Here is a 21610-nt window from a genome sequence, read left to right on the forward strand (position 1 = left end):
CTTTATCTCTTTGTCTCCATCCTTCTCTTCTCAGTTCCCACCCTATTCACCCTTCCATAACCACCACAAGCTCCCTCTTCTCTTTCACATCCCTCCCCCAGGAACCTTGTGCAATGACTTCCCTCCCCATCACGTTTCTTCTATATCCTCCCACAACCAACATCTTTCCAGGCACATGTTGGCTTTGTCCTGCCAGGAGCTATGTGGGGAAATGGCAATGCTGTATTGCATCACCGTGCCAAGTGCCAGCTCCTACAAACAAGGATGAGCCAGGGAGATCCCATCTCATCCATGCAATTGTTTTGAGGACTGGTATAACTGGATGTCCCAAACAGGAGGGATTGCTGGTCATGGCTGTTTGCTGCAGTAGGACAGAGGTCCTTAGCAGGTCTCCAGTTCGGTGGCCTCCTGCTACATCATGGGTGGAAGCTATCACGTTACCTTAGCATGTAGACAACCCACATAGCGAGGTCTTCCCAAGGGAGCTGGGTGGCAAGAGAGCTGTCACAATGTACCTGAACACTCAGAGAAAGACAACCAGGGACCAGGGCCCTGGCCAGAGCAGATGAATGTCTGCTGTCTTCACCTGTGGGCTTGCTCCATCCCTACTCCTGTTTTGACTTGTTAGAGTGGTATCAAATGCCCTGTTCATCTGGCAGACACCTTCCCCTGCTACTGCAGACCCAGCTTCAAAGAGAAATTTGGAAGCAAAAAGCCCGTACCCAGAAGGAAAACCTGATTTTTTTTCTTTTTTTTTTTTTCCTTTTTTTTTTTTTTTTTTAATCTGTCAGATGTTCCCTCTTTCGCATGGCTCCAGCAGCCCTTCCATATGAGAAATCCCAGGGAAGGAGAGTGACTTCCTCCATCAGGCAACATTAATCCCATCGCACACAGAATACATCAAATAGCCAGAATAACTTTGAATACACTAACCCTTTGGAAACCCCCAGGACACAGAGCATGTGTTCATGCAGGCAGCTCACAGCCAAGGGGTTAATCTCCAAGAGAGCCCATGGTTCATGTAAGTAAAACTGCAGCCCCACTCCAGCCCCTTTCGCAAGGCTGAGGCCATCAGGCAGGTACCCAGTCCCACCCTGTACCACCTCCACAGCTCTCCTGGGATCCATTGCCATGTCCTGGGTGTCCTTCCATGCTCAGTTTCTGATTCCAAACCTCTTTCCCAACAGCTGGTGGGACCAGCAGGGACCTGGTCTACCCCGTGGCAAGGGGCTGGCTCCCACCCTACCACCTCCCTGCAGCCCTTGGGGTTAGAAAGAGCCTGGTGAGGAGGTTATCCAGGGAAATCCTTGGCCAGCAAGCCAGTCACCCTTGGAGAAGGCTGGGGAGGGGGTCAGACTGCAGCAAACATTCCCGTGGGAAGAGGAATGCTGTCTGCTTTCTCCTCCCTCTGTAGGGTCAATCTCCAGCTGAGACCTTGCAGGTATCTCCCCCAGCACTGCTGCGTGAGAGCCGGCATGCAAAAGCCTTGGGAAGACAGCACAGCATAGATGGATCGCACCCCATGGAAAGGTTATGGACCACCGGGAGCAACATGGGATGGGGGACAAACTGAGCGCGTGAAGCCTTGAAGGGGGCTGGAGGGCAGCCACACCTTGGGGACCCCTCTCCAGCACCTTGCTATGCCCCGAGATGGGCAGAGGAACTGGGAATTACATCCCTCCAAGCCCCCCTCCACCCCAGCCACTGGTATTTGTGGCCAACAAATGGTGCTCCAGCCCCGCATCCCACGGTGTGCCCATTAGCTCCATGCTAATTATGTCTGTTGTCTGAAACAAATTGATTCATTACAGTGTGCTGTGCTTAACCATGTTAACTAGCTATGCTCCTCCACCAGCCCGACCGGCTCCGTATCAAATCTCCCTAGAAAATCACAGATAAATGGAAGTAAATCCAATGTGTTCTCCAAGTGGAGTGTAAGATAATGAACAACCCCTGAGCCAGGGAGGAAAACACAACTTCCTTTTTAGGCCTTTGTATCCTTAATAATAAGCATAAGCAATTAAATTTTTATTGCTGTATTTATCTTCTACCCATTTATTTTTGTTTGGAAGGAGCATTAGTGCTAAAGGAGCTCCTTGCATGAAGGAACATGTCTCTCTGTGAATCTATTTTGATCTTTTATTGCCAGATCACCCTAAGTGCAAAAGATCAGAAAAGCAGAATATTCGGCTACCCTGAAATTAATCTTACAGAGGTTTTTTCGGGACATTAAACTCCATCCTCCTTGATGGCGGATTATTAACTCAGCAGCAAGAAAGCAAGAAAAAAAATTTAATTAGGAGATCAGGGGCTATATGTGATTATGAAATGAAATGATGTACAGCTCTTTTTGGTGGAAATAGACTCCTTTTCCTTTCCTCCTGGCCCTTTCCAGGTGTGGTTCTGTTAATTGGAGCACTTAGGTAAGCCAATAAAGCCAGGGTGCTGGCAAAACTGAAGGTGATTCTTGTCATTTAAATAGGGGAAGAAACAGCCCATTCATTTGCATGCATTTGCATTTTTTTAACTCACAGCGTGGTTTGACAGCTCCAATCTCAGCGAGCCTGAGAAATGACCTTATGGTTCCCATGCCCTCAGGGAGGGTGATGGCCAGAGGCTGGAAGTGTGCTGAGGTTGACGTTTTCCTTCCTCCTCCTCCTTTCTCTGCCTCCTCCTGGGCTCCCCCCTTTCTCTCCCCAAGCCAAGGGAGGGGTCCTCAAGAATTAACAGGCACAAAAATAGCATCCGATGGTGACAAATGCCATCAGTGCATGCACACGCACATGGAGGCACTGAGCGGGCGCCAAGGAGTTAAACAGAAAAGTCACATTTTATAATAGTTACAGCATTGTTAAAATAAACCAGGGAGGGGGGGAAGGGTGGAGGGCACCTAAAATAAATGTATTCTGCAGAGGATGTCTCGAAACACTGCATTTATGGGCATGCTTAAAACTCATTCATTACTTTCTTGCCAGGAAAAGCCCCATTTATAAAAGCTTTGTCCCCTTTTTGGGTGCAAATCGTTCCTTTTTTAAGTCCCCAGGTACGAGCCAGGGAACACAGTGGTATTATAAACCACCTGTGATGTACACTCCCTGGGTGACCCAGAGCTCATCCAGAGCACTCTGCTGCTCAAAAACCCTTCTGGTTTTTATTTTTATCTTCTGGTTGCTTTATTCTCACGTCTCCTTTTAACTTCAAGCCTCATTCAGTATAATACAGCCTCTGAAAACCAGTAATATAAAACTGAAATATAGGGAGGTGAAATGTTCATTTAGCATCGTGATAAGTAAAAAAATAGAAGCATACTCAATAGGCTATAGAGATCGTATGTATAGCATATAGATAAACTAATATTGCCTATATTCATTTATATGAATGGAAATGGGGGACTGACACAGCTTGAAAGAGCCCTGGTAAAAATGTGCCAGCCCTGAAGTGGGGCAGAAGCCTGTCCCTGGGGTCTCACTATTGCTCAGAGCCAGGAGCAGGAGACCTGTGAGGGCTCCTCATCAGCACTTCCCTCTCCCATCTCCTTCCTCATCTTCAGTGACAGTGCCCTGCAAAGCCCATGGAGGAGATGAAGGCTGTCAGCAGGAGCCCAAGCTTCTGCAATGCATGGCTCCTGGTTCAGGGTTCTGGCTGGGACTGAGGATGTCCTCTTCCCATATGCCTTATCTGTGGGGACAACCTGAGTGCTAGCTGGGAGATGGCAATTTTGGCCTTTACTTGTATACTGGCATGTAACACCACTACTATTACATGCAGCACTGATTTATTATGTGTATACTTTATATATTTCTAATCTTATAAAATCACATATTTTATCTATCTATATGTACGTATTTGCATATGTTTACGTGTTTATGAAATTATATCTGTATATCAATATATAAATATATTTTTATGTATTTTCTGTATTTTCTTATTTCATATTTCTATATTTTAATATTCATATAGAGATTCTTGGAGCATTTTCTCTTAAAATTGCTTGGCCTTCTCCATGCTATGGTTTTCCCCACAGGGAAGGTGCTCTGAATCCTGTCTACAATTCTTTGCATTGTGCCTATGCTCACTGTCCCCAGAAAGACATGGGGGTGCGGCAGGGTAAGCCAGGGAGCACGAAGTGGCTGCATCCTCCTCCCATGCCATGCTCATTCTGCATTCAGCACAGCAGAGGAAGGAGCCTGAGGCTCCGGCTGATCTCTGCCTACTACTGGTGTCAAAATGACATTTTTCCAGACACATTCCCAATGGTGTCTCCAATTCTTCCCTTCACCCAGCCTGTGCTTGGAGCAGGATTTCGGTGCAAGCCCAGGGGCAGGGCTTGGGGTTGAGCATCCCCTCCGCAGCTGGATCCTGACACCCAGCACAGCATCTCTCAGGCACAAACTCCCAGGAGGGATTCGAGCTCTACACCTGAAGCATGAGGCCATCAGCAAAGCATTCCAGAGGTGGCTGGACCTGGATTCAGGGCGCTGAGCGCCCCTGGCCACCCCAACCTGCTGCCCATGCAGGAGGGGCAATCAGCAGAAGGTCTCAACAGCTTTCCCCATCGCTATTTATTTCCAGTACCAACTGCCTCCCTCCCCTGCTTGGAGCACTGGGCACCTCAAGGCAGAGATACTTTGATGCTGCTCTACTACCTGCTCCTGTTTCCTAATCCTTGCTCCAGGCTGTGGGAGCAGGGTGGGCTGGCTGCTCTCCCTCTGCATCCCACCATGGTGCCATGTGTGTAGACCTGCCTGCCATATCCATCAGCCCACAAATATCTGTGGGTTTTGTTTTCCCCTGGGTTTATTTGTGCCTCTGTAATGGGGCAATTAAGACATGCATGTGAGATTACTCTAATCTGTCCAAATATTACAGCTACTTCCTAGGGGATATGCTGACCAGCGATAGACAGCACCTGCTCCGTGGCCACGTTGTTATTTTGGGGGAATAGGAGGAATTGCTGTTAATCCGGGGGGAACAGCTCCATGCCCACATCAGCCAATTGCTCCATGACCTTAAGCAAGTCCCTTGTGACCTTGAGCAAGTCCCTTGTGAAAGTGTCCCTGAGCAAAGCCACCCACATTGACACCCCACCCAGGGACAACACCATTGCCTTGGCCAAGCGCTTGACTCCAGTTTGGAAGACTCCTCTCTTTCCAAGGAGTTGGGATCCCCAAAACCCTATTTAAAAGGCAGGCAGGGAGGTGGGTCATTGTTTTCACTTTCATAAAGAAAACCCCCAACAAACCAAACAAGAGGAATGTGTAAAACCCAAAAAGGCAAATATTTCCTTAAGCACACCTCCCCTCTGAACATCTTGTCTCCAGAGGAACGTGTTATTAAACCACCCACCCCAGTACCCAGCGTTCCTCCCCTCCGGCGGGAAGGTGGGGCAGAGCGTGCTCCTTGCCTTTCAATCACTTCCCCATGAGATGCCTGAAACGATGAAGAAAATGTGGTGACACCAACCGCTGCCTCCCTCGCATGGAAATCACCTGGGTTTTAAAGCACAGGAGCCACTTCCCAGACCCAAAGATGATGCTGTGGGAGGGAACTGGCTCACTAGCAGTAGCACGAGGGTTTTATTGCTGGGATGGGTGCCCCAGCCTCCAGTAACTGAGACCAGCCTTTCCCTTGGGACCAGTCTTGCTTAGGGAGTACAGGGCTGAGCAGGGAAAGCTGGGGGTGTTTGGTTTTTAAGAGGTACATGATAAACTCATCCACCCAAAACTGAGGATCCCTCCTCAAAAAAAAAAAAAAAAAAAAAAATCAAGGATTTTGCTGAGATCTGGACAAAGTAGAAAAGGGTAAAGGTTTCCAAAGGGATGCTCTGGCAAGGAGGGATGCAAAGAGGGTCACATTTGCCATGGAAGATGCTCACTTGCAGCAAAGATGGGGAGGAAGCACCATGGGTGGCTGTGCAGGTGGCGTCACCCCACTTGGGTCCTGGCAAGGGAGCAGCTCCATAAACAGAGCAGGTCAGTACAAGTTAAGGGGATGCTCTGGAGGATGGTGGTGCAAAGTTGGACGGGGCTTGGAGGAACCTGCTCTAGTGGAAGGTGTCCCTGCCCATGGCAGGGGGTTGGAACTGAATGAGCTTTAAGGTCCCTTCCAACCCAAACCATTCTGTGATGCTATCAAAGGCTGTCTGTAGTGGCCAACCAGGGCCCCAGTGACACTGAGACAGATGAAGACCTCCCACAGATACTGTGAGGAAAGGGATGGCCAAGGAGCCCTGGGTGGACAGCCCAACTCTTTTTGGCCAGCTTCCACAGAGCCAAGGATGAATGAGACAGCTCCTACCTGAAGGAAGAGCACAGGAATTATAGAATCATAGAATAGTTAGGGTTGGAAAGGACCTCAAGATCATCCGGTTCCAACCCGCCTGCCATGGGCAGGGACACCTCACAGTAAACCATCCCACACAAGGCTTCGTCCAACCTGGCCTTGAACACCGCCGGGGATGGAGCATTCACAGCCTCCCTGGGCAACCGATTGAGCATGGTTTGATCACCTAATTAAAGTGGTTATACTTCAGGGACTGAGATCACACTGCTGACCTTTACCCTGGTATTTCTCCAATACCCACTGGACTTCACAAAATTAATACAGATCTCCAAACGAAATCCTTGAGCATACGAGGATTCATCCTGATCAACATCTGTCTGGCAAGTTAAGCCCATGTCAACCATATATATTTACACACCCTATATGAAACTGACTTTATTGGGCTGAAACTATTCATTTCCTATGAGCAGACCTTCAGAAAGCCATCTTCACCGGAGGGCCCTGCTTCAAGAGCCACCTCCAGGGTGTCCAACAATCCCAACAATGACATATTTCACCCTTTCTGTATTTTAGTCACAGCCGCTCTTCCCAGTTTCCAAAATCCACACAGAAGTTCAGCCAGCCAAGCATACCTAGGGGATATCAATACTGGATATCTGTTGTATTTCACTGGGGAAGTGCCATGAGGACTATTTGCTTAGCACGATAAATAGCCATTACAGATGCCACTCATTCACTCACTGAGGTGTGAAAGCACAAAAGCATCTCCTGTGCCTTTTGTGAACCCATCCTCAGGAATTTTTAAAAGTTAGCTATATGTTGCAGCAAATATTATGCATCTCTCAACAAATCTATCCCTGCAGGTTAGCTCCAGCTACCGAGAGCCTACACAGGGCACCCTGTACTTTAACAACTTTGTTCGTGTACAGATACAACCTGGTGAAATTGCAAATTATGAATCAAATCTCCCCCAGTGAGCTGATCGGTCCGGTGCCACTGGTTATAATGGGAATTTGCTGCTCCTCCATGACCACCAGAACCATGGGGTATTTAAGTTAAGGCCGTATTTCCTGACCTCAGCTCCTCTGTAGGCTTGTTGCTCATGTGCCTTTTATCAGCACATGATGATGAACAGGTTGAGCTCCTCTCCTCTCCCCTTTCTCTCCCACTATGGGAAGCACCAGGTATACGAAGAGCCCCAGCATCCCCTTAGATCCACCCCAAGGTCTCCCACCCTCGCCTGACCTCGACTTAATTTTATAGCAGGCTCCCAGACTGTGGTATTAAGCTGGGTGATCAACACCCATCCTCTGGGTGAGCTTGTAGGGACCTGCCACCCAGCAGCTCTGCGCACTGTGGGATGAGTGCTCGGAAGATGCCATCACACCACCAGAGCCCCATGGCTCTCCTATTTCCTTAAAACCAGTTCTTGGGCCCCAGATAAACACAAACGGGAGCTCTGGCAGGGCCAGAGTAGTGTTCAATGCATCCTATAATTGAAGGGCCATGTTTTCACTTCGGTTTCTTCTTTCTGGCTTCTTTAAATTACCCAGCATGCTTCACAATTTCAGAGTTTATATAAATCTCCAAAATCAGGAGCTCTGGGTCATTTCTGGGTGGCAGCTTGATCAAATCTGCATGCAGCATGACAAGTCCCATCTGATGTGGGTTTTGCCCACAGATGTGCCCATCTGAGCAGGTTTTGGCAAGGGGGGATCCCAGTGATAAATGGTCAAATAAACATAAACAATTAGTGGAGCTATATTGAAGGCACAGCCTGGCTCCAGATGGTGTTTTAAGTGCTTCACCTATGCACAAAGCAGGGGCAAATTTATTAACCACAGCATCTAAGCAGGTAGCACAGAGGGGAGTTTATAGGGCAGTCGCATCTGACCATGGTGTTTCCTTATAGCCTTGTCCCCGTCTCTCATTCAAGCAGCTACTTGGAGGTCTGTAGCTCAAGGAGGGTGGTGCTCTGGGCATCAGCTCCCTTCTGAGCCTCTCTGTTGAGGTTTTGAGAGGTGCTGCAAAGCTGGAGGTGCATAACAGTTATGGAGGTTTTTGCTTGGAAATCCTCAGTGGTTCCTCTCTGCATTCCTTGGTGCTCTCCTGGACAGGCTCCAGCATTTAGGGATATTCAAATGCGATGTCACCAGTACAGAAAACCATCCTGGCTGAATATCTCCCTTCCTTATGTATCTATATGGACACACACACATACACATTATACATTTGTGCTTGTGTGTGCATAGAAATCCTGTGGGAGGGGGAAGATATCAAATGAAACAGAAGTTTCCAATTACCCTGTGCAACCACCCCACTCTCATGGAAACTCACACTTCGAGAGGTATGTCCCCCCTCCCACACTGTGTTCTGCAAACAACGCAAAATAATAAAACAACCAAAGAAAGGGGGGAGAAAAGACAGCAGGAGAAGAATACCAGAGATTCACCCATGTTGGAGCTGGCCTGGCTGAACATCAGGTATCTGGTTCCTGCAGCATCTCTGGCATGAGATAGAGGAGGGTCCATGAGATACGTGATGTTGCACAGAGAAGCTGTGGCTGCCCCATCCCTGGCAGTGCTCAAGGCCAGGTTGGACACAGGGGCTTGGAGCAAGCTGCTCCAGTGGAAGGGGTCCCTGCCCGTGGCAGGGGGTTGGAACAGATGAGCTTTAAGGTCCCTTCCAGCCCAAACCAGTCTGGGATACTATGGCTGTTGGTGGCATTTCTGCAGATGTCTTTGCAGCCACCTTCCTCCAACACTACCCTACCCCTTGTGCAAGCTGCCCAGCCCCTGCTATAGGAGCGCATATAGGATATATATATATATATAGAATACATCCTTATGGGTGCACAGCATTACATCCCTGCTAGCTCATTGGTGGTGGGTACCTCCTTCCAGTGTGGCCTTAAAAATAGCAAAAAAAGCACCATTTCCTCCCATTCTGAACCTCCTGGGAGAGCAGGCCGGCCCCTGTCGCTCTGCTCTTCTTCGGAGCCAGAAAAAGGAAAAGGAATTAAAAAAAGGCTGCTATTGAATGGCGCGCACACACTGGGTGGGTTTGCTTCCTGACAAGAAAAAAAGCCACGGCGGAAAAATGTGCCCGGCTTAACCATGGAAAACTGGTTTGGCTGGCGTCCCTCTGGAGTGGACAGGATTGCGAGGGCCTTGGATGTGGATCTGGGTATGGCTGTCACCAGCGAAAACACAGCTCCGAAATAAAACACACTTTTGGGAGCTCCAAAAAAGCAGCGGATGGGGAACCAGCTCTCCCCTTCACTCCTCGTCTCTCCCTTTGCCTCCAGAGAGAAAGCCACCGAAGGGAGGGCTTTGGGAGTAAAAATAAAAGGGTCATAGTGCTAGCACGTTAAATCAGAAGCAGATGTGTGCCTGCTCGCCAGCCTGAGTCACCGCGGGAGGGTGGGGAAGGGGGGGTTATCGCTATTTTGGTGCTGGGTGTGGGGTACAGAAAACAATGCGAGGAGAAGGCGGTGCAGTGTTTGAGCAGGCTTAATATCGGCTTGGGAGCAGGTACAGGCAGGCTCCACAAGCAGAGGGGTGGGAAGCTCAGCTCCGCAGTGGCATTGGCAGCGGCCGCACTCCAGACAGAGCTGCTCCTCCCGACCCTGCCTGGGCTCCCTGCTGCATCGCTGGGCATCCCCGGTTGCGCACATCCCGGTTTTGGGGGGGTTTCTTGCTGTTCCCCATAGCATCTCCCACTATCATCCCGCCAGCAGCTCCCATCCCCATAGAATCATATAATCATAGAATGGTTAGGGTTGGAAAGGACCTTGAGATCACCCAGTTCCAGCCCCCCTGCCGTGGGCAGGGACACCTCATGCTAAACCATGCCATCCAAGGCTCTGTTCAACCTAGCCTTGAACACTGCCAGGGATGTGGCATTTACCACTCACTGCTGGACCCAAGGCATCTCCAGCCTCACACCAGGGCAGTGGCAGGACCATCATCCTTCCTCTCACACGGACAACATCAGGAGCTAGCACATCTCTAAAACCCAGCTTGCTTTGGGACAAGACCCATAAGGCAAGCTCAGACTCACCTCTCACCATGCCCTTCACTGCTGGCACCACATTGGCATTCATTAGGCTTGTGCTCCCACGGGTATTTACAAGAGCAATACCTCATATTGGTCTGTTTTACTACAGCATAAACAAAATATTATTTTTCTGCTTGGCTCTCGTGACAGCCTTTGCAGCCTCATTCATTTTTAATTGCCATTTAAGTCCTGGAGCTCTAAGCACACAAGCTCCCCTGCTATGGTGAGGACAGAATAGCTCCCACGTGGACATAAAGTGGCTTTTGGAGAGATGTGTCCATGGAAGGTGCCTCCGCAGAGCATCTCTTGTGACAGCAATCCAGCCTGCAAAGACACAGCTCCTCCAGCGCCACCACCACATCATCTGTACCACAGGCAGAGGTCTAGCCCTGGGCTTGGACTGTGCTGATGCAGTTACCCTCGACATAAGGTAAGTCAAGGCCTTCCTTTCAGAGAGGGGACCCAGTCTACCTAGGTTTCATCCATATGGGTGTCTCCTCAGAGCCACCCACAGCATCAGTGACACTGTAGAAGGCATTAGGAGGAATAGGTGAATATTGCATCCCCACACCCTTTGCTGACCCGACGAGGAGCATCATGGATGCTCCATCCCTGGAAACATTCAAGGTCAGGTTGGATACTTTGAGCAATCTCATCTAGTTGAAGATGTCCCTGCTCATTACAGGGTGTTGGACTAGGTGGCCTCTAAAGGTCCCTTCCAACCCAAACCATTCTGTGATTCTATGACAGGTTTTCTACAAGCCAGCAGTTCTCTGAATCGTTGTCCTGACCACATTGAAACCCCACCGAGATGCATCATGTCTCTAACTTTTCTGCTGGGCATTTCTAGAGGAAATACCACCAAGCTTCAGCAAATGACAGTCAGGGAAAGGGGCTGAGACTTTCATTCAGACTTCTTGTATGTAAAACAACCAATTAATGAGTAATCTGAAGACCACAGGTAATATATGAGCGTAACCTTACAGTGTGGCCCAAGCACCAAATATCTAAAGGCAACTCCCTATCTTCAGGGGATGATTTAATCCAGCTCTGAAGGTTACAAAGCAATTTAACCAAAGATCAGGGATCAGATGCAGAGCTCATTTGTATCTCCTCCTGTGCACAAAAACCTTGGTTTCTCTGCCAACCTGCTAGAAAGGTAAACAGCAGCTGAGTCGTCAGCTCAGCCTTGATCCTGCAAAGCTTCACCTGCCTGAGCAATCCATGCGCTTCCATCCATGCCCAGGTTGGTAAATCTAGTTAAAGCTGGTGGAGGAATGAAAATAAAAAAGCATCTGAACTCCCCCCATGGTACAACCTGGAAAAAAAAAAAAAAAAGAAAAAGAAAAATATCTTCTGCATGGAGAAAATAATGAAAATCAACAGGATTCAGTTTTTAACCAATGCTTCTGCAGGCAAGGAGAGGGGTTGAAGGATCGGACCCCCAAGCGAGGCAAGCCCTATGTCCCAGCTGACAATGTGCGCACGCCAGCTCACAGTCTGATTTGATTTAAAACAGCTGAGTTGTAAATGAGGCTTATAATGGAATTGGCAAATGACCTTTCAATACAGCATTCAAAAATAGCTAGGGTTTGAGTCCGGATTCAGCTCTCAGCCACGTGTGAGTGCAGGACCAGGGGTGCATCATGCCATCAGCTATGAAAACAGCCAGGGCAAGCAAGAGAGAAACCCCAGCCTCTCTCCTCTTGGGGATTTAGAGGGGTGAACCTTCAGAAAGAAAAAGGAAAAGCAGGGAAAAGGAGGAGAAAATGCAGCCCTGACATGTAAAGAGAGACAGTCTTGCATGTTTGTTTTGGCCTGTCTTGAACTCCAGGCAGTTTCCAACTGGAACCCAGAAATGCTGATGGTGTTTGGAGTCTGTCTGCATCCCTCTCATGACGTGAAGAGGCATTTAGGATGGTGGGCTGGGATTTTTATTTTTCTCCTTCATTTTTTTTTTTCCCTAACAACTATATTTACTGTTACATTTTGAACTCCCCATGCTGTCATTACAATGTCAGATGAAATTACATGTGCGATAACCATAACATCAATGAATGCACACGTTCGCAAAGACTGCACAGGAAACATTTTCAAGGGAAGCTACTCACACGTCCGGACTCAAAGGGGATGTCCGAAAGAGTCTCTGAATTACAGGGTGCTGCCTGCATCAAGAACTTGGCCTTGCTGGAGCTGGACAGACTGATTTTAGGCTTTTTCAGTCGTTGCTGGATTAGACATATTCTTATTTATCGTGGGGTTACTATGGATTGAATCCAGGGATTTAACTGATTCTGTTCTGGATTTGCACCAGTGAAAAGAGGATGAGAACTCTGTAGTGCTCTGCCCGCGGATCTGAATTGCATCATCCTATAATGACCTTCTATGCTGGTGCCACCATGAAGATGCTGGCACGATGGTAGCTAGTTCATCAGTTACAGAAAGAGATGCATGGGAACAAGAACAGGGACAGCTTTACCATTGCAAAAACACTTCCTATCAAGGTGGCTGGTTCCCTTTCACACAGAAAACTACATGTACCCTATACAGCACTTGAAGAATGAGGACCAATGCTCTCTCTCCTGGCCCGAGATGTACTAGGGGTATAAGAAAGGACCCCCAGTTTCTCATCCACTATAAGACCAGAGGTAACTACTTCTCACAGCTCTGGCTTTGAGGCTGTTCTTACGAATATCCCAGTTTCTGCTGGGAAAAGGCAGCAACCAGGTTTCTTCCAGCAGCTGTGGGCAGCTGAGTGAAGGGAACTTGGCTGGTGCTCCTGGAGGATGGTTCCAGCAGCTCAGTGATAAGAGGCAGCAACCTCCAGGAGAGAGGCATTGTCTTCCATTGGCACAGCTGGAAGCGTTAGACAACATCTGTACAGTTCTGATTGCATCTGCCTAGGGGGAAACAGTACAACTATAACTAGGCCAGTCTAGTTAAAGTGCTACAGCTTCCAGGCAAATCTGTGCGGTGTTTTGAGATCAAGCTCATGGTGCGGTAAGAGAGATCCATACCTACAGAGGTTTTGGCTTCTAGACAGTGTCTTATAAAGCAGCTGCTTTGCTCTTGCTATCTTACACAAAAAAAGAAATGTAGGTATCTAACACAAAAGCAACCCAAAGTGTCTGTGGGTTAGGTATGTTGTCTCCCTCACACATGCATGAGGAGCACATGGCTGCCGCTTCATACTTTTACCAGGGTGCAAGTTTGATCTACCTCCCAGGCAAAGGACTAGAGGATGCTCTGTATATGTGTGAGTGTAGTAAATGTCCTGAAGAGCACCAGCAGAAGTATAGAACCACTCACACTATTTCAGGATGTTTGTCTTGGGCTGGAAAACATCAGCCTTTCACCCCACATGCCCACTATTCGACTGTCTGTATTTTGCATATCCTTTCAAAGCAGCCTTAATTAAATGCATTACAGTGAATTCTCTCTAGGAGAGGAAAATTCATTAGTTAAGGGGCCACAATAACAGCAGATATTTGGAACCATCTACCTTCCCGTCCACCCACCTCACCTCCCACCTCTGGCATTTGTAATCCACAATATGTTTTTTCATATGTGCATCACATCAGCAAAATACCCCTTGCAGCATTTTGATTTCTTCTCCCCATTTGTCCGTGAAGACACCGACCAAAAAGTGGCCTAAATGCAGCATTTTGCATTTTAAGTGTTTTTTTTTTTTTTATATATATATACACATATATATATCCATTCAGCCCTTCCTAGGAATGGGCAGGAACCCAGCAGCTTGCCAACGCCGCACTTCAAAACCACACACCAGCTTGATGAAACGCCAGTGCCGCAGCATGCTGGGGACTTTCCTTTTCCAAGCTGGTACTTCAAAATATTTATAAAGGCACTTAAACCCCCATTTTGACCACTGCCTCTATTTGCAAACCCTGCCTTGACATTCATGTCAGGTCGAGGAGAGTAAAGCTTGCATTGTTGGCATACCTGAGGATAGGCAAAGGGACTCGCTCCCTGCACACAGAACAAAGGCCTGAGTTATTGCAGAGCTTTGCCTTCCACTGAGAGCAATTATGGTTAGAGAAAACCCTTGTTTATAGCAGAATCCTTCCAGTTGGGGAAAAAAGAGATTTAATTATATGGTAATGGTGCTGTAGGCGTGTTTGCGAGCAGAGCGCAGATGTGGGAGCAGGAGGCTATGAGCAGGGCTGCTCCCCTTGCCCAGGTGGATGCTAGTGGTTCAAGCCTTCGTGGATGGTGAAAATGGGGATTTGAAGTCTCTGAGGCTGTTAAATGGTAAGCACTGAATCAGGCATTTGCACAGGGCATGCAAAGCATGGACAGTAACAAAAGAGGCAGAAGAGGCATCTGCCTCACCAGGCTAGGAGTAAAAGGAGCGGTTTTAAGGTGAGATCAACAGCCAAAATACCCAAACCTTCCCCCTTTCCCTTTCCCTGAGTCATGGCCTTGGAGACAGGCTTGCTAAGGTAAGTTCTGAGCCAGGTTTGGTTTCCACTCTCTCTTCCAAATGGTATTGCAGAATCAGAGCTCAATGTGAGCTGCTGGCATTTCACATGCAAAAAATGGGATATAGGACTTCACAGAGTCATAGAGCTCGACCAGACTCTTATAGAAGGCACCTTATAGAGGAAAAAATACTATCTAGTTAAAGATCCAGAGCTCCTTGGTGCTGTGTATGCCAAGGTACATGCTCACGAAGCGCATGCATCACAGAATATTTTTCTAGCCCTGTATTTTCTTCCATTTATTTTAAGGAACAGAGTGTGGTTTCCTCTCCTGTGTTTCTCATATTTAGCTTAAAAATAAAAATTGAACCTATATCAAACCAAACAGCTTCTTGCCCAAGGTGGTAAAAAAACCAACAAGAAAAGCACCTCTTCTATGGAGAACCCATCAGGAAAGGGGAATGTAAGTGCTCCTGTGGCTGCATTCCCCCCTGCAGCATTCAGCCCCAAATAGCCAGTGCAAAATTTGCAGTAGGTCCTTTCTACCATCGCACATGATTTCTTGGAAATGTATAAGGCATCTAACAGAGCACAGTCTGATTTATACGCAGAGCAGGGCAACTCTAACGACAGCAGGAGCTTGGGTGTAAATCTCCCGGCACAGGAACAACAGCCGCATAGCCCTGGCCCTTTGGATTCACTCTGCTCTTAATGCCACTGAATAAGAATGAGGGTTTAGGGTAAAAAAACGGGGACATGTCCTTCTGCTGGATAGGGGGGATTTCTAAGGGTACAGCACTATAAATAATCATCAAAGCCATTTCATACGTGCCTCACGTCACCCGTGGTAAGCCACAGAACAGGTATTGAGAAGGCCACAGAAATTATCTGAGGGCTGGAGCAGCTCTTGCTCTGGAGCCAGGCTGAGAGAGCTGGGCTGGTTCAGCCTGGAGAAGAGAAGGCTCCTGAAGGGGAGACCTGAGAGCAGCTTCAGTGCTTAGAAGAAAGATGGAGACAGAGATTTCAGTAGTGATAGGCCATGAGGTGATGGTTTCAAACTGACAGAAGGGAGACTAGGGGAGATTCAGACTAGGGAGATGAAATGTTTTTATAATGAGGGTGGTGAAACACGAGAACAGGTTGTCCAGAGAGGGATTAGATGCCCCATCCCTGACAGTGTCCAACGCCAGGTTGGATGGGTCTCTGTGCAACCCAATCTAGCTGAAAATGTCCTTGCCCGAGGACAGGGGTTGGAACTGGGTGAGTTTTAAGGGCCCTTCCAACCCAAACCAGTTTGTGGTTCTACGATTCTATGAAGACCTGGTGAGCTAGAACTGGATGCTGTCATGCACTCTCAGTCATCACTGTTTTCCAAAATCTGTAAGCCTCCCGGGTTCACATGCACAATGAGAGGAGCACAGGTCCCCCTGGGTGCATCGAAACCCACCCTGCCATCGACCCTACACACCAAGGGACTATGCACATAAACAAAGCCTCCTCTCCCTGCCCTTTGGATGGGTTAGATGTGGGACAGTTGTTGTAGGGCAGGGGATGATGCCACTCTTACTCCCCCACCATGCAGATAACCCATTCCTAAGATCTCACGCCTACCCCAGCTCCAGATCTACACCAAATAAGTACCGATATCCTTGTAGGCACACAGGGAGGGATGGCAGTGAAGCACGTGGGTGCCTTCACAGTCCAGTTTAATGGTTTCTCCTTACTGCCAACTCTTGCTGTTCAGACAAAGTCTGACCTGTCCGCAGAGCAGAAATACACCTCTAGCAACCCTGCTGAAGTTCTAAATGACCTTAGTTTTCATTTGATCTTCATCAAAGGCAGGTTGTACCTCTGTTCTTCAGGTGCATTTGAGCTTGAAGGCATTGGAGAAAGCCCCATGTTAGAATAAAGAGGAGACTGCTTGTGAAAACATGTGCTGAAATGAGAAAATGGAATAAATGGCCAGTCCTAAAAGAGAAAACTCCTGCCATAAAGCAGAATTTGGGGGGAAAAAAAACCACGGTCGTGCACTGCCCTGCTTTGCTAAACAGGCAGATGGGACCTGTATTTCTCTTCTGAAACTTTAATGGGAAGAATATGATTCTGCTGCAAGCATAGTTTATATGCCTGGCGATTAAAGAGGAAGGGAAGGGTGTAATTTATAGAAGTGTGAAACACAGTGGATAGCTTTCTGGCTGCAATGTTTCTTTATTTTCTTATTCTTCCTTTTATTCTTCCTTTTGCTTCTAGGCTTGTGAATGGTGATGGATGGGCAACAGCAGAAACAGAAATCTTGCTTTTATATTCACCAGGCAGGTACAGCCTCAGCAACAACAGTGGCTACAACCAGCTGCACCTCATCTGAACAAGAACAATCCTGAGACCAAGAAAAAGTGCTTTGTATATTGCTCTCCTGCTCCTATGGCCATCTCACCTCTCAGCTGATAACAGGTTTCACGCTTACAAACAAGAAGGTTGAGCTTTGCTTGCTCTTGTTGTAGCTGGCCACAACATAGCATGGCCCAGCTCACACCCCGTCTGATCCTCCAGACCCTGTATTCCCAGGGTGCTCCTCACCCTTTTTGCTCTGCCAAGACCCTGCCACTTCCCATCCACGCCACCTCGGTAGGAAGAAAGAACTACCTGTGTTTGGCTAGAAAGCCACCTTGTATAAGAAGACATTGTGGTCCTGATGGCCAACATGGTGCCCAGGAGTCAGCAGCATGTCTTTGCAGTGAAAATGATCAGACACATGCTGAGTTGCACTAGCAAAAGTGCTGCCCACATGTCAAGGGAAGTGGTCCTTCCCCTTTATTCACCACTTGTGATACCACAGCTGGAGCATTGTGTCCAGTTTGGGCTCTCCAGACATACATTGTCATTGTGGAGGCACACCAAGATGGCTAGGGAGCTGGAGCACCCAGGAGATGTTTGTACAGCCCAGGGAATGGGGCATGAAAGGGAAATCTAGGTTTTCAATCTACCTACCTAATGCATAACTACAGAGAAGATGGAGAAAAACTCTTCCCAGTGCACAAGAAGCAATGTTCAGAAGCTGCACCAGAGGAAGTTTAGATCAGGTGCAACAAAACCAGTTTTTAATAAGAAGCTGATCAAACCTTGGGATTTGTATGCTTGGAGACACTCAAACCTCAGCCACACAAAGGTATGAGCCTGACCTGCAGTGTGAAGCTGAAGCAAGAGCCTCCAGAGGTCCCTGCTACCAAAACCATTATCTGATTCCATGCTCCAGTTTTGCAGATAGAGAACCAAGGCACAAAGAAGGTGAAATAATGCAACCACAGGCACACAGGGCAGCTGAGGCCACATCTCCAGAGAGCAACCCAAACCCCTTCCCTAGGTGCTTTTGAGTAAATTAAACACATCACCATAGTCATGCGTGTGCTGGGCTTTCTGAGGTCATCTGCTCTCCTTGCTTCCCTGGTAGAAGGTAGCGCTTCTCTAGCTGCAAAATTCTTTGGATTTTCTTTTTTTATTGCCTTTCCTTTTTTCTTTTTTTTCCTCTTCAGGGCCAATTCAGCAACTCATCTTTCTGCTGAGACTGTCAGCAAAAGTGTCAACTGTACGGCTGGTTTCTGTGATGTGGAATCATGCCCACCAAGACTTGGACCAAGACTATGCAGCCCATTTCACATAAACCACCAACCAGCCCACACTTGGCAAAAGCTGAAGAGCGTATCAGCCATGCCTGCATGAAGCCTGGCTTTGGGCCATCTTTCTCCAACCCTCTGAGCAGCCACGACATAAATCTTGCTCTTCTTTCACTAGTCTTTGCCGTGACAACACGATCGCTCGGCTCCCCATGCCATGCTCTCTTTGGGTGTTTCAGAGATGCGTCAATGAAAAAATGAGCTCCCTATCCTGGCAAAAAGAGAGCAGTTCTTCACAAAACTAACCACTGCTGCCCTTTCTCAGCTCACATGTTTGCTGCAGGAGCAATTCAAGTCCTCATGAAATCACTATGGATATTAACTTGCACCAGGAGCAAATCCATATTCCTCCCTTCTGGGGAATAAGCAAGAAAACCGTGCCCAGATGAAAGCAGGGTGAGAATTTTGCTTCCCCTCCAATATCAGCAGTCTTGTGCATGTGTATGTGTCCCCATCCTTTATTCAGAGCTAAATTTACTCCTTAGAAAGGATACTGCTTGTCCCATTGAAGTCAGAAATAAGGAAGAAATGTTTTACTGTGAGGGTGCTGAGGTGCTGGCACAGGTTACTCAGAGAAGCTGTGGCCGCCCCATCCCTGGCAGTGTTCAAGGCCATGTTGGAGCAACCTGGTCTAGTGGAAGGTGTCCCTGCTCACTGCAGGGGGTTGGATTAGATGGCTTTTAAAGGTCCCTTCCAACACAAGCCATTCTGTGATTCTATATGTCAGCAGAGTCCTCCCATTCACCCCAGTGAAGCTATGGCTCCTGGTAAACACAGGAAACCATGCCCTGAATTGGTAAAATTGAAGCTTTATGGCAATTTTTACCTACTACTTAAATAATCTTTTTTCCTGGCTGGAACCTCTTTTATTGAATTATTCCAGACTCTGGCTTCAGAGTGTAGCTAGAGCCTGCTCATGGGATGCCGGGACCCCACTGTGTGCTGGACAGTGTAGGAAGGTACATCCCCAGTGACCACCCACAGGGAGACCGTGAGGCCAGCAGAGAAGACAATGGGGCTGGACATGATGTGTATTCCGCTTGGGAAGTTCACACAGTTATTACACTGTTAGCACGGGAGGGTGGAGTCCTACTTCTGTCCAGAGAGAGGGAAGAGAGCCCATCCCCTGCTGAAAGCTGTGGGTGGACGTATTGCACTTGGCCAGCCAGAAGATTCGGGCAGGTCACCTAATTTAACATTTCCCAATGGAAGGAAGGGAAAAGGCAATCCTAGGGAGGACAAAGAGCACATGTAGGATGCCAGCTGGAGAAAACAGGGTGAGTAGGAGAGGCTTCGAGCAGGGAGAAGCTGAGAGGAAGGCTTGCAGGGGGAGAGGAGGATGCTTGGCTGCACCAGCCACCGAGTGCTTCAGACACGGGGCACAGACGAGTGGAGCCACAGAGCAGGGTGGGAGGAGATGAAGGGAGCAGGCAGGAGAGAAGATTAGGGGAGTGCAAGGCACAGCAAAGAGGAGGAGAGAAGAGAAGGAAAAATTATGCATGGCCTCAAAGGTCACAAGAGTCAACTTCAAAAGGATTCCTCAAAAGACATAAAGCCAATGTCTTCATATTCAATTATTTAGTTTTCACACAAACCTAAGTAATATGGTAGGGGGAGGGGGGCTGCCCAACACTGGCTTTGGCACAAAGGGATGATGAAGTGGAGGGATGATGAGAGATGTCTGGGACGCTTTCCATTCCTAATGGACCCGACAGGGCTGGAGTTGGTGCTACGCCCCCTTGCAAAGGACGGAGAGCAAAGGAGAGGATGCTTTTCAGGATGGGGGGACAGTGGCAGTAAGCAGGACTTCTCCTTTCTGGAACTGAAAAATGTTAAAACATGGCTTGCTTGGCCTGAAACAAAATGCTTTCTCTAAATTCTGGCCATCTGTTTAATTAAAATCATAGGAAATGTTGAGGCAAACAAATCATGCTGCCTGTGAAAGTCAAGACTTTCTCTTTGAAGATGCTGAAATGAAACCCTTTCGTTTTTCACAGTTCTTCCATTAACCTGACAAAACTGACCCACACATACAGTAGTTTTTCTGTCATCAAAAACTTCACTTTGTACCAAAACACTTTCAGCTGAATTATCTCTCCCAACTGTACTTCAGGAAGTTGAAGCAAAGTACAAAGCTGAAAGAGCCGGCTCCTGTATCCTGGGGCGTTCAACCCATCAGCACAGTTAAAATCACTGACAAGCTATGGCAAGCTAATGTCAGTAAAATGGTACCCAACAGGAGGTTTGAAGTCAGCACAGTGAGCTCTACAATAAGTTCCAGTCCATTAAGCACCAGGCTTAAGTAAAATATTGCAGCAGGTCACATTTTAAGGCGGACAGAAGAGGTTAAGGAATCGCTGAGGACTCAGGAGGATGCTCTTGGAGGGGAATGGAAATTCTGCCATACCCTTTTTCATCTCCCTGCACTAAACACCGTTGTTTTCCTCCCAACTGTAGGTGCTTCCTTCCACTCAATAGAATGTTTTCCAGTGGTGGCTGGCAGCAGGGACTTGTGCTACAAAGGCAAAGCCATGGTGCTGTTATACCACAGTGTCCAACACGGCGATGACCAGCCACATGAGGAAAAATACCCAACAAAGTGACTTAGTGAAGGTCATGTAATAGGTCAGTAGCAGAGCAAAGAGCAGAAATCATGTCCTCCGGTTTCTGCCCACCTGGATCCCAAGCATTTAGTACTTTTCTCTGTTCAGCTTTGACCTTATGAGTTCCCTTAACCTTATCCTGGTAGCTTCCTAATGGGCAAATAAATTTCTGGAGAGTATCTTGAATTCTTTCTTATCACAGACTGTATCAGTCTGATAATAAGATCAGTCTTCAGACTCCCCATTAAGTCACAGAAGGTGTGGCCATCAGTCATGCTTTTCCCAGCCTTAATTGCCAGACAGACACTTTAAGTGGAAAGTCCATCTAATGAGCTCAGTCATTAAAACATCCCTGGTTCCTATTTGAGATGGGAAATTATATTACTCTAATAAGGGGGTTGCATGTTTGCCCCCCTATTTAATCATGCGGCACAGGGAAAGGTGAGACTTCTCCGCAGTTCTGCCTTGGATGTGTTTGCTTTAAATACAACCCCCTTCCTCAGGTAAGAAAAAGCGATAAGACCCTTCACAGATGAACTGTGTGGTTAAAGAA

General features: G+C 47.8%; 1 protein-coding gene across 3 annotated transcripts in view; it reads right to left on the reverse strand.

The window, feature by feature from the left end:
- ZBTB7C (zinc finger and BTB domain containing 7C) overlaps positions 1-21610 on the reverse strand; it is a 44686-nt gene that overhangs the window by 7538 nt on the left and 15538 nt on the right. The gene's annotated exons all lie outside the window — the stretch shown is intronic.

This window comes from Lathamus discolor, chromosome Z (assembly GCF_037157495.1).
Source record: "Lathamus discolor isolate bLatDis1 chromosome Z, bLatDis1.hap1, whole genome shotgun sequence".
Taxonomy (NCBI): Eukaryota; Metazoa; Chordata; class Aves; order Psittaciformes; family Psittacidae; genus Lathamus; species Lathamus discolor.